Source organism: Aotus nancymaae, unplaced genomic scaffold (genome assembly GCF_030222135.1).
Source record: "Aotus nancymaae isolate 86718 unplaced genomic scaffold, 86718_ANA_hifiasm-v0.15.2.pri h1tg000044l, whole genome shotgun sequence".
In the NCBI taxonomy this organism is placed as follows: Eukaryota; Metazoa; Chordata; class Mammalia; order Primates; family Aotidae; genus Aotus; species Aotus nancymaae.
Genome location: NW_026988458.1, coordinates 499,790 through 512,255, shown reverse-complemented (window position 1 = coordinate 512,255; position 12,466 = coordinate 499,790). Strand labels below are relative to the sequence as shown.

The 12,466-nt window shown below is 46.8% G+C and overlaps 1 long non-coding RNA gene and 1 pseudogene across 1 annotated transcript; both read left to right on the top strand.

Annotated features, from left to right (window-relative positions):
- The first annotated feature begins 3,914 nt into the window (after positions 1–3,914).
- Positions 3,915–9,621, top strand: LOC105729755 (uncharacterized). Its single transcript, XR_001110296.2, has 4 exons — positions 3,915–4,504; positions 6,982–7,085; positions 7,222–8,947; positions 9,537–9,621. It is a non-coding gene; the product is annotated as an uncharacterized LOC105729755 (long non-coding RNA).
- Positions 9,622–11,355: 1,734 nt separating this feature from the next.
- The window catches only part of LOC135268847 (uncharacterized), a 35,904-nt pseudogene continuing 34,793 nt past the window's right edge, over positions 11,356–12,466 (top strand).

The window sequence follows — 12,466 nt, the reverse complement described above, 5'->3', positions numbered from 1 at the left end:
CATGAGCCATTCCCACAGCCCAGCAACGTCAGCTCCTCACTGAGTGTTACTTCTGTAAACAAGGATGGATTTTCTAACTGCTGGAAACTAATTAGTAGGTAAAATTAACAGTACTTTGCAATTATATATATGTCACTTTCCTGCTTACAAACCTCTTGAGTAGACATTCATTTTGATGCCCTGAAGTAAACTTAACTTCTCTGCCCTCCTTCTCCCCTCCATCAAGGACAGAGTAAGGAATAGTCAGTCAGGAAAGGCAAAATAAATGATCAGTCTGTACAGAGCCACAAAGAAAACATTGGAGGAAGGCAGGACCTCGAAGAGACCACAGAGACTTCAAGGAAGGAGAAAAGCAGAATGTTAAACGTGAGGAAAGCCCAGGGTCGCAGAAGAGTCAGGCGCCTCACGGAGCAGGCTGCGTTCACGACGTGAAAGGACCGACACACAGCACTAAGCTTCACGTTCTAAAATAATGAGGAAAGACTGTAAGTGAAGAGCTGAAGTTGAACTTCGTGGTTTCTCAGAACACAAGTAGATGACGACCACTAGCCGTGGCTTCTGAATGAGCTGGGTTCAAAATGCATCTGACGGCAACAGAGGGCTTCTTTGGACCCTGGCATTGGAAACGTAGCAAAGGGAATTTGAGGAGCTGCTATTTCGCACGGCCCTGGGAGCCCAGAGAGCGTCTATTCCGTGAGTCAAGTGCAGTATCTCACCACCGTGGAAGAGGAGTTTCCCAGCGGGAATGAGCAGCATCGTTGGGAAGCCGATGCTCGGACCATCCTTGGAGATCCTGCTGTGAGGACGGCAGGTGTTCCCCCAGGGAAGGCACTGGACAGGGCGTGACTCAGGGCTGGGCAGGAATTGACACACGAATCTGGGTGATGGGAAGGCAGAGACATGTGCCCCTCTGAGTTCTGTTCCATGTTGATGTTCTCCATGAATGGAGGCTCTGCAGACAGACCCTCAGACGGCATCTCCAAAGACTGAACCTGAACCCTGGGGGGTCCTGCTGCCTTCAGGCATTTCGAGGATGATGATCGTCATGGGGGGAGAGGCGGGCCTGGCCACCACCCTGTCACCGACACACTCGCTCCTGGGCCCAGTGAGAATTCCTGATGAACAACTTGGTGTCAAGCCAGTCCCTGAACCCCCTTTTTGCCTTTGAAAACCTGCTTGCAATGAAGGGCCCGGGGGCACTCCCCAAGGCAGCCCGGGCGTGTGTCCAGGAAAGCCATCCTCAGCTCAGCGCAAATAAACCGCATTAATTTTGCCTCAGTTTCTTCCTTCAGGTTGATAACAGAAAAACTGAGCAAAAGTACAGAGTCCCCTTGTGTTCCTTCCCCACCCCCACAGTTTCCCCTAATAGCTTGCAGGCTGGGCTTGGTGGCTCACACCTGTAATGTCAACACTGTGGAAGGCCAAGCTGGGAAGATCGCTGCAGGCCAGGAGTTTGAGACTAGCCTGGGCAACAAAGTGGGACCCCGTCTCTACAGAAAAGACCTACAAAACTTAGCTGCCCTGGTGCGTGCCTGTCGTCCCAGCTACTTGGGAGGTCGATTGCTTGAGTCCAGGAGGTCAAGGCTGCAGTGAGCTGAGATCACACCACTGCACTCCGGCGTGGGTGACAGACTGAAACCCTGTCTCTAAACCACTAATAGTAAAGCAATGACAGCTTGCACAGTGGGACGTTGCTGTCACCCGCACTCCGTGGCCTGCACCGTGCCCATTCCTGGCGCGGCCCAGTCTGTGTGTTGGAGGGACGTGTGACGGCTGTGTCCACCGCTTAGCGTCGCAGCCACTTCGCTGCGCCCCCGACGCTCCTCCTCCCTCACCCCTGGCAACCACTCGTCTCTTACTGTCTCCATGGCTTTGCTTCTCCCGAAATATCATCTGGTTGGAATCACAGAGTGTGCAGCCTCTCCAGATGGGCTCCTTTCACTTCGCAAACATAGCTGCGGTTCCCGTGTCTTTTCGAGGCTTGGCGGTGCGTCTGCTTTTGTCACGTCTGGGTGAACAAGTTTGCTCATTCATTCCCCATGCAAGGTCATCTGGTTGCTTCCAAGTTTGGCAGTTATGGATAAAGCTGCTATAAACACTTGTGTGCACATTTTTGTGCGGTTTTGAATTCATTTGGGTGATCTCTCGGAGCGTGATTTCTGGGTTACACGGTGTGAGCTCGGGATGTGCATTTGGCCCTTTTCCCGTTTCCCTGACACACGGCTCCTAAAGCCTTAATCTGTGCAGTGATGAGCATTTTGTATGCTGATGAGATGACTGGGGGCTGGGGGCCCCTGGACAGCCTCAGGATGGGGCAGGTCACCAGAGCAACCAGCCATGTGGTCTCACCCCCAGCCTCTGTGGAGCGAGAAGCCTGAAGGTCGAGTTGATTGCCAATGGGCAGTGATTGAACAAATCATGCCTACGTGCTAGAGCCTCCATAAAAACCCAAAAGGGACAGAGTTGAGAGAGTTTCGGTGGTATGTGCAGGTCCCTGGAGTGGTGCCCGCAGAGGGTGTGAAAGCTCTGCACCCTTCCCACACGCCTCTCCCGGCAACTGGCCATTCATTTAATCACTTTATCATGCGTGAGTGAACAGAGGTGAAGTGTTTCTCCGAGTTCTGTGAGCCATTCTAGCAAGTAATCTAACACAAAGAGGGGCCATGAGAACCCCCAGTTAGTAGCCAAAAGGTTGGAAGCACAGGTGGCATTGTAAATAAGGGCCGTCTTGTGGGGCTGATGTCTCAGCCTGTGGCATCTGTGCTAACTCTAGTTAGTATCAGAATTAAATTGAATTATCGGGCACTCGGTTGGTGTGCACTAGAGAATTGCTTGGTGTGAAACCACCTTTGCGAAATTGTGACAGTGAGAAATCTGCCATTGTTGACTCCATCTTGCTTCTGACCTCCAGGCCATCCTTGGTCACTTCTGGGTGTCGGCCAAGCTAACTTCAGGAAGAATTATATTTCAACTTGAAAGCGAGGATGATAATAGTCCCTCCCTAAAACTTACTCCCTCCTTGTGCAAGGACTGAAAACTGCCTTTGTAAGACTATTGAAAAGCTACAAGACGGGATTATGGAAGGAACTGAAGCCTGCTGAGATTTACGTGTGGTTTCTCTAATCCCTTACTGCTCAGGAGTCCCGTGGACAGAGGTCACAAGACTTGTGTCTTTCCTAGTTGCTTCTATAGATCAGGGGTCCCCAACAGGTAGCAGCCCATGGCCTGTTAGAACTGGGAGGCACAGCAGGAGGCGAGCAAGCATTACCCGCCGAGCTCTGCGTCCTGTCAGATCAGTGGTGTCGTTAGATTCTCATAGGAGTGCAGACCCTACGTGAACTGCACGTGTGAGGGATCGAGGTTGTGGGCTCCTCGTGAGAGTCTAACGCTTGATGACCTGAGGTGGAACACTTTCATCCCAACACCTTCCCCAACACCCCCCGGTCCATGGAAAAATTGTCTTTCACAAAACCTGTCCCTGGTGCCAAAAAGCTTGGGGACCGCTGCTACAGATAGCTCCATTACTGTAGAACCTAAGACTGATTTGTGAGATGTGTTTTAGACTGACCCTACCTGGACTCCTGACTCATGACTAAGCTGGTCCTGTGGCCCTACCCAGAGGCAGACTCAGCACATGAGGACTGCTTTCCACACTCCTGTGACTTCATCCCCAACCAATTAGCAGGACCCATTCCATAGCCCCCTGCCTGCCAAATTGTCCATGAGGACCCGAGCCTCCGAGGCTTCAGAGAGGCTGATTTAAGGGATGGCTCCAGTTCTCCCCTGCGGGCTGGCCTCGCATCAGTTAAACTCTTTCTCTGCACAAAGCCATGGTCTCCGTGAATGGATTTTGCCTGTGTGGCAGGCAGGAAGAATCTATCGGGCAGTTACCGGGGTGTGGAGAAAGGCCCTCCCACATTTTGACGGCCAGAAGTGCTATGTGTTGACCGTATAGTAGGAGAAGACAGTTTGGCTTGTTTTCATTATATACGTATGGTAAAGTTATGCTTAGTTTTACAAGAAACTGCCAAACGTTTTCCAAAGCAGTTGCACCATTTGGCATTCCCACCAGTAATGATCTCCTGATCCTCCCTGGCATCTGCTGTTCATATTTTGAACTTTAGCTATTCGAATGGGTGTGTAGAAGCTCATTGTGGTGTTTGCTTTTGTTGTGTCTGTTTGAGATGGGGTCTTGCTGTGTCATCCAGGCTGAAGTTCAGTAACAGGATCGTGGCTGACCACAGCCCCAATCTCCCGGGCTCAAGCAATCCCCGACCTCGGTCAGCCTCCTCAGCAGCCAGAACCACAGGTGCGTGCCACCATGCCTGCCGAATCTTTCAATTTTTTGGTAGACAGTGTCTTGCTATGTTGCCAAGGCTGGTCTTGAATTCCTCGCCCCAAGCAGTCTCCTGCCCTGGCCTCCTGACGCACTGGGATTACAAGAGTGAGCCACGCGCCTGGCCTCATCATTGTTTTAATTCGCAGCTCCTAAGTGAAACCTGAGGTAGGTACAGCATCTTTTCATGTGTGTATTTGCCATCTGTATATTTTCTTTGGTGAGGTGTCTGTTTAGATCTTTGGCCCACTTTTAAATTGGGTTGTTTTTCTCCTGTTGTCAAATTTTAAGAGTCTTCTGTACATTTTAAATTCCATCCTTTTATCAGGTGTGTGTTTTGCAAATATTTGCTCCTAGTCGGTGGCTTGTCTTTTCATTCTGTCAACAATGTCTTTAACAGAGCAGAAGTTTCTCATTTTGATGGAGTCCAACTTATCAATTCTTTCTTTTATGGATTGTAAGCGGATCATAAAAATCCTAAGCCCCCCAACTGACTGGAAAGATCCCCTCTTGGCCAATAGCATCCCTAAGAAACCCAAAAAACTCAAATTCCAGGCCATGATGGGAAGAGAAGTCAGACACGCCTCATTATAACCCCTCCCTGTTGGGGTTTAGGCAGAGCCAACCGACATTTACGTTAATAGATACCATGAGACTGACAGAGAAGACTCTCTGAGGCAGTAAGACACCAAATTCCAACCTGACTCTTGCATAGCGTCACATAACAGATAGCAAACCCTGAAACAAAAGAAAACGTTTTATCCCATGGTATGTTTCTTTGACAATTCGTACATGGCCCTGCATCTGTAGAGAATCTCCGTTAATACAGCCGGGTCTTCCCCAGATCTAGGAGAGATTAACTGAGATTCTGACAACGTTAAGGTCCAAAAAGGGAACTTTGCCATCCATTCTCTGTGAAGCCTGCTGCCCGGAGGCTTCATCTACATAACAAGAACCTCGGCTTCCACAACCCCCCTCATCTTAACTCAGGCATTTCTTTCTACTGACTTCAAGTCTTTAGACAAAGCTTAACTCTTTCAACCAATTGCCAAACAGAAAACCTTTGAATTCACTTATGACCGGTCAGCCCTTGCTTCCCGATGTCTCAACTTTTTGGGCTCAATCAGTGTACGTCTTCTGTGTATTGATTTATGACCTTGCCTATAACTTCTGTCTCTCTAAAACATGTAAGAGCAAACTGTGACCGAGCACCTCAGGCACACTTTCTCAGGACCTCCTAAGACCATTTCCCAGGCCATGGTCGCTCACACTGGCTCAGAGTAAACCTTTTAAAATGTTTTGCAGAGTTTAGTCTTTGTCATCAACGGGATCATGGCTTTGGTGTTACTGCCGTCCGCAAGGTCATTAGATTTTCTCCTGTGTTATCTTCTAGGGCTTTTAGAGTTTTGCATTTTACATTTAGGTCTGTGATCCATTTTGAATTAATTTTTGGTGAAAAGTGTGAATCAATATCTGATTTCACTTTTTAAACTTCGCACGCGGATGTCCAATTGTTCAGCACCATTTGTTGAAAAGACTATCATTTCTCTTGAATTGTTTTCGTTCCTTTGTCAAAAGTCAGCTGACTGTGTTTGCGTGGGTCTTCTGGGCTTTCCGTTGTGCTCCCGTGATCTGTTCGGCTGTGACCTCACTAGCACCTCGTAGCCTTGATTACCATAGCTGTGTAGAAGTCTTCAAGTCAGGTAGTATCAGTTCTCTGACTTTGTTTTGCTTTTCTACGTCAACTTTAAAGTCAGTTTGCTGGTATTCACAAAATAACTTGCTGGAATTTTGAGTGGAATATGTTGACTGTATAGCAAGTTGGGAAGAACTGGCGTCTTGACATGGATCTTCCTATCCATTAACATGAGCTCTGTCTCCATTTTCTTGGATTTTAAAATTTTCTTGCCTCAAAGTTTTATAGTTTTCCTTACATAGATCTTACACATATTTGTTAGATTGAACCTACGTATTTTTCCTTTTTTAAATTGGGGCTAACGTATATGGTATTTTTTAAACTTTAAATTTCAGTTGTTTATTGCTGGTATATTAGGAAGCAATTGATATTTTATTCATAGTCCTTGGATCCTGCAACCTTCTTATAATCACTTATTAGTTTAAGGAGGGGTTTTTTAATTGTTAATTCTTGAGCATTATCTATCCAAACAATCATGTCATCTGCAAACAAACTTTTCTTCTTTAGCCTGTTGATGTGATTAATTTCAGTGCTGAATTTCGAATGTCGAACCAGCCTTGCATAAATGGAATAAAGCCCATTGGATCATGGTGCAGAATTCTTTTCACACATTGTTGAATTTAATTTGCTAATATTTTGTTGAGAAGTTTTGCATCTAAGTTCATGAGAGATATCGGTCCCTAGTTTCCCTTTCTTGTACTGGCTTTGATTTTGATGTTAGGGTAATGCTGGCCTCATAGAATGAATTAGGAAGTATTCTGTTTTTGTTTTCTGGAGTGTTGGTAGAATTCACTGGTGAGCCTTTCTGGTCTTGATGCTTTTTTCTTTGGGAAGATGATCAATTATTGATCAAATTTCTATAATAAATATGTCTATTAAGATAATTTACTTCTCCTTGTGTGAGTTTTGGTAGATCATGTTTTTCAAGTAACGAGTCAGTTTCCTCTAGGTATCAAATTCCTGGGCATAGAGTCGTTCATCGTATTCACGCATCATCCTTCCAACGTCCGTGAGGTCTGCGGTGATGCCGCTCTGTCATCTCTGAGGCTACAGGTTTGTGTCTTCTCTTTGTTTGCTTGACTCGTCTGGCTAAAGGTTTGTCAATTTTATTAATGTTTTTAAAGAACCACATTTTGATTTTACTGCTTTTTCTTTGTTGTTTTTCTGTTTTCAATTTCACTGATTTCAGCTCTAATATATTCTTCCGCTTACTGTACATTTTATTTGCTCTTCTTTTTCTAGTTTCCTAAGGTGGAATTTTAAGTTGTTTACTTTAGATCTTTATTCTGTTCTAATATATTCATCCGATGCTATAAATTTCCCTCTAAGCTCTGCTTTCCCTGATTCTCACAAATCGTGGTAAGTTGCGTTTTCATTTTCATTTAGTTCAAAATACTTTTTATCTTGAGATTTCTTTGACTCGCACGTCAGGCTGATTCTTCTCTTATCTGTTCACTGATGAACCCATTAAAGGCACTATTCACTTCTGTTACAGTGTTTATAATTTCTTGCATTTCCTTTTTACACTTTCTTTAAATTTCAATCTTACCCATCCATTTTTTTTAATATTGTTCACTTTTTCTATTATTAGAGCCCTTAGGACGTTAATCATAGTTATTTTAAATTCCTGATTTGAAAATTCCTAAATTTCTACCGTACCTGAGCTGGTTCTGACACTAATTCTGTGTCTTCTGACAGTATTTTTTGCCTTTTGGCATGCCTTGTGATTTTTCCTTGAAATCTGGACATGATGTGTTCGACCAAAGGCGCCGAGGTAAACAGATGTTTAACCTTTACTGTGAGGTTTTTGTTTATCTGGCTTTCTTTCTTGTCTTATTGCACTAATTATGCCCTCTAGGACAATGGTGGAAAGAAATGCTTAGAATGGTCAATCTTGCCTTGTTTCCTATCTTAAGAGGAAACTGATATTTCACGAGTATCATGTTCACTCTACGTTTTTGAGAATGTTCTTTACAGTATAAGATAATTCCCTTCTATTTCAAGCTTCCTGGGTTTTTTCTTTAGTCATTAATGGTAGTTGATCTTCAACTGTTTGCTCTGTTGATGATTAGAATTAATCATTTATTTTCTAATCATATAAATTACATAAATTGACTTTTTAAAACTCAAACTTCACTTTGAGGTATTTGTAGATTCACACACAGAATAACACAGAGCTCCTGTGTCCCCTTCACCCAGCACCTTACAAAGCCGCAGAGCAACATCACAGTCAGCACACAGACATCAGTGCAGCTGAAACGCAGGACGTTCCCTCCAGCGCGAGCACTGCCGCGTTTGCTGCTTTTACTCACACGCGAGTGCCTGCCAGCAGGTTTCCCCATAGTTGTTTCCTGTGAAAAGGTTGGTCGGTGGGGGCTATTCTGCCGTTACAAAAGGTTGGGGCCTGTTCTCTACTTTTGAATTCGTAAAGCATGCTTTGTAGCTACGGAAATCATCTCTTTGTCAAGTGAATTGAAAACTCCCAACCCCTAGTTTTTCTTTGATTTACCTTTTTATTTTCCATGAAGAGTTTAAAAGTGTAAATGCATTATTTTATAAGCCTGTTTTCGCAGTGCATTCTGAATTTTTTATCCAGAGAGGTGTCCAGATTTTCCTGAGTGGTCTTCTTCATTCTGAGATTATAAAAGTTTGCACCTTTGCTTTCTATTACTTTCTGCCTTTCTCTTCCTTTTCTTTTCTTTTCTTTTTTTTCCCACAGCCACGAGTATTTATTAAGTGCCTATAATACAAGACAGAGAGGTGATCCTTGCTCCCACGGAGCTTACAGCTTCGTGACGACGCGATCTGGCTGGATTCAGACGACTGCAGCAAGCCTTGTCTGTCTCCCCGTCAGCAGCACTGTATAAAGCACAGTTTTCACATTATCAGTCACTGTCACCGTGAAATTGTTAGAAGTGAGTAAAAGTTATCCTTGAAATCTATAGTCATAGAGATGACATGGTATACAATGTCCAGCAAATGCACATTTATGGCTTCATTCCTCACTATCTGAGGGTCTCACTGAGATAATAGCTGCTGTTTAGAACTGCCATCTTTCCTACTTTTAAGTGGAGTGGTGTTTCAGTTGAGTGTTCACGAGATAAGCATTACTGAAGGGAAATACAGCAGAAAGGCTGTTTCCCGGTTTCCTTCTTCATAGCTGCCGGCGCTCCCGGATCCGAGCAGAGACTCCCGCCGGCGCGCTACTTCTGAGAGCCCATGGCTACCGCAGAGTGGCTGCCTTCTTTCTTCTTTCACATTTAAATCTTTTTAAAAAACTTTTAATTAATTTTAATGTTTTTGTGTGTGACAAGGTCTTGCTTTGTCACCCAGGCTGGAGTGCAGAGGTACGATTTTAGCTCATCCCAGGCTCAAACTCACTTCAGCCTTGCGAGCAGCTGGGACTGCAGGCATGCATCACCATGCCCAGTGAATTTTTAATTTTTTTCTTCTTTTCTCTACAGCCCCAAATGTTTAATTCTTAATTTTTATTTTTTTGTACAGAGTGAGTCTCACCACATTGCCCAAGCTGGTCTCAAATTCCTGGCCTCAAGCAATCCTCCTGCCTCAGTCTCCCAAAGTTCTGGGATCACAGGTATGGGCCATTGTGCCCAGCCTACATTTAAATATTTGATCCTCTGAGGTGTATTTAATACATGAATTAAAGAGGAAGAATTTTGTTTTAGCAAGATGGATAACTGATTGTCCTAATATCATTTATTGAAAAATTTATCATTTAAATATTTTATTTGGAAGCCTCTGTATTAACCCTTAAATTGCCATACCCTCTTCACAGATGGGGTATCTGAGAATAAGTTAAACATGCTTTTTGAGGTCACACTGCTGGAAACTTGAAACACCAGAACTCAAACTAAGTTTGCAGACTTCACAGCTCACTTTCTGCCCCTTCTCATTATAAACCACCTTGTCTAGTGCCAGAACTCAAAGAGGCCGTGGGAACCCACCGATCCACAGCCTCCTGCGAGATTGTGATTTGGAAAAGCTAAGGGCCCGCCTGAGATTACCCAACAGCACAGGAAACCATCAGTATTCCTGCCTGGTGCTGCCTTCCAGGAGAACATGTTTGTAGAGAATGTCTTCGTGGTGCTAAAATAACTAAACTTCCTTAGATGATCCAAAACATCTCAGCCTACATCAAACGTGGCTTCCTTTTGCTCTAATAAGGTTCTATTGTTAATTTCAGAATCATGTATTGCTATTTGAGATGCACCAATTGGCTTTAGATGAGAAAGGGTTGTAAGAGACAGGAAGGTTTCTGCTGCAGAGAGGGGAGAGTGGGAGTCAGCGTGTGGCTGGTACATTCCTTCCTTTTATCCTACGCTTCTGCGGTGAGGAAAGTATGCTTTGCAGAAAGGTGGGAAGGGAGAAAGCAGTTGGCTTGGCAGATGGACCAAGAGTGCCGCTCCCAACCGGGGCCCATGGGGCAGGAGCCCTCGCATTCCACAGAGGAAGGTCAGCAGGAAATACTGACATTCTGTCCACTTCTGTGAGCGGCTGGAATGCTCTGTGGTTCCTGACCTATGTGAAAAATATGTGAGGTTGGAATGGAGAGATGCCCACTGCCGTGAGCCATGTCTCCCAACATCCAGGTTTCCACCCTCTGCTTCCCTTCGGAGCCCTGAGACAGCAGCCCTGCAGACACCATTCGTGGACACTGACTGGTCTGCAGCTAGCAGGATTGATGGTGGAGTCGTGTGGGATCGACAGGGGGGTAACACGGTGGGTTCTCTGTGGGGTGGCTGGGGCAAACGATGCACCCGGTGTTTGTGGCAGCTCCCAAAGGACACCCTAGCCCTGCCCCCATTGCTCCTGAGTAGAAGGCAGGACAGGTTCCTTAGTCACAGCTGCTTCACCTGCTCTTTGCTCTCTCTGTTCTCAGGCTGTGGACAGTGCTGAGCCCACAGGAAGGCGACTCACGCCCTTAGTCTCAGCTTGTAGACCAAGGCTTTGCAGCCTGTCTGTGGGGAAGAATATGTTTTATTAATTTCCAGTGTGGACAGAGACTTAACAGCCCCTTCCAGTGCTTGTGATGTGGTTCAGACACCCCGTCTCTGCCCAGCGCCCACCAGGATGGGGCCAGACAGCCTCAGCCCTCTGTGTGATATAAAACCTCAAGCCGGGAACCTCTCGGGAAAGGGCAGAGTTGCTATGCCAAGTAAATCACGTCCGTTTAGTAATAAACCAGCGAAAACAACACAAGCGGATTTTTGTGATGTTTCCAAAGGTGAGCCTCCCCGTCCAGCGGAGCGGAGGAATCTGGACTGAGAGGGCCCGGGCCGCGGCCTGACCTCCAGCACCTTGGATGGCCAGTGTTCCCAGTGCTGCAGCCGCGGCCGAGCGGAAAGCAGTCTACAGACTGTGATGACATTCACAAAGCCACCTCAACCCCGCGCATGCTGTGTGCTCTTTATGAATTAACTCACACACTCCTCATGACACCCTTCATCTCAGCACGCTGGCGTGCACAGTCGCCGAGTTCCCGACCTCCTCTGTCGGTTTAGTCTCAGGTCAGAAAAGAGGCGTAAACTTGAACAACCCAAGACCCCGGCACGGCGTGCAGCCCCAGCAGCCAGACCAGCCTTGGCCAATGGCACGAGACGTGCAGCCCCAGCAGCCAGACCAGCCTTGGCCAACGGCACGGCATGCAGCCGTCCGCATCCTCAGAGCTCCTATCGCGGTGCCTCTCAGTGAGGGATTTGGGAGGTAAAATAATGAAACATACACATCTTCATTGTGCAGTTTTGATCAGTTGCTTCTCCTATGCAATACTTCACCCAGTCGAGATGCAGCCTCGCGTTGGAATGCTCCTGCACACCCTTCTCAGCAAACCCCACCACCTGCCTCCCCGCTCCCCGCCAGAGCAACCGACCTCCTGACGTCTCCCATCGTAGGTGAGTGTGGCCTGTTTTGGGAAGTCGTGGACACGAAACCACGCAGAATGTCCTCTCCGTGTCTGAGCTTCACTCACCTTCTCGTGCGGAGCCTGAATAAACGTGGGCTGCACCTCTTCTCCCCTCACGGACTGTGAGGACCCAGGTGCTGTGCTACACCTGCTTGGGCCAGTGCTTGACAAATGCCCCGCTTTGCTGAAGAGGACGGGTTGTGTCTGGAGGTGACGGGCCCGCTGTCTGTCCTGGAGGGCTGGACTCATCGTGCCAGTGAGTGCAGCCGTTGCCCACGTTGTGTGTGCCGCCCTAGACACACCTGCAGAACCAGCCCCAGTAGGGAGTTCACAGAGAGGACTGCACAGGCGGGTGGTGAAGGAGCGACATTTCAGAGGCCCGAGGTTTGCAGCTGCTGCTGCCATCTGCTCTGAAGTCCGACAGCAGTCAAGGGGTGGCGAGGGGTCAGGCTCACCTGAGACGGGAAGGTGGGTTCTCCTGGGCGGAGGAAACCGTTGTCGGGACATCTCT